The following is a 331-nucleotide window of genomic DNA, read 5'->3' on the forward strand; positions in this document are numbered from 1 at the left end:
ATCCATCAACACCCACATTCTTGCAATTATACAGAATGTTATCTGTTTATTCTCTGGTAAAACCTCCAAAAACAGGGAATTGTACTATCTTAGAAGGTATTAAAGGATTTTAATTAAAAATTAATATTAATTAGGAATTTTATTATAATAATAAATATAAACAATATATTGTTAGATAATATTCCTGTTATTTCTATTGGAGATTTGAAAAATATCACAGAAGAACAAAATGAAACATCTATAAGAGAAGATAAAATATGCAAGTTAAAACATAAAATTGATTCTATTGTTAAAGATGGGCAGTATGATTTTGATGATGTTTTTAGAGATC

Source organism: Acyrthosiphon pisum, unplaced genomic scaffold (genome assembly GCF_005508785.2).
Source record: "Acyrthosiphon pisum isolate AL4f unplaced genomic scaffold, pea_aphid_22Mar2018_4r6ur Scaffold_21681;HRSCAF=24580, whole genome shotgun sequence".
Lineage (NCBI taxonomy): Eukaryota > Metazoa > Arthropoda > Insecta > Hemiptera > Aphididae > Acyrthosiphon > Acyrthosiphon pisum.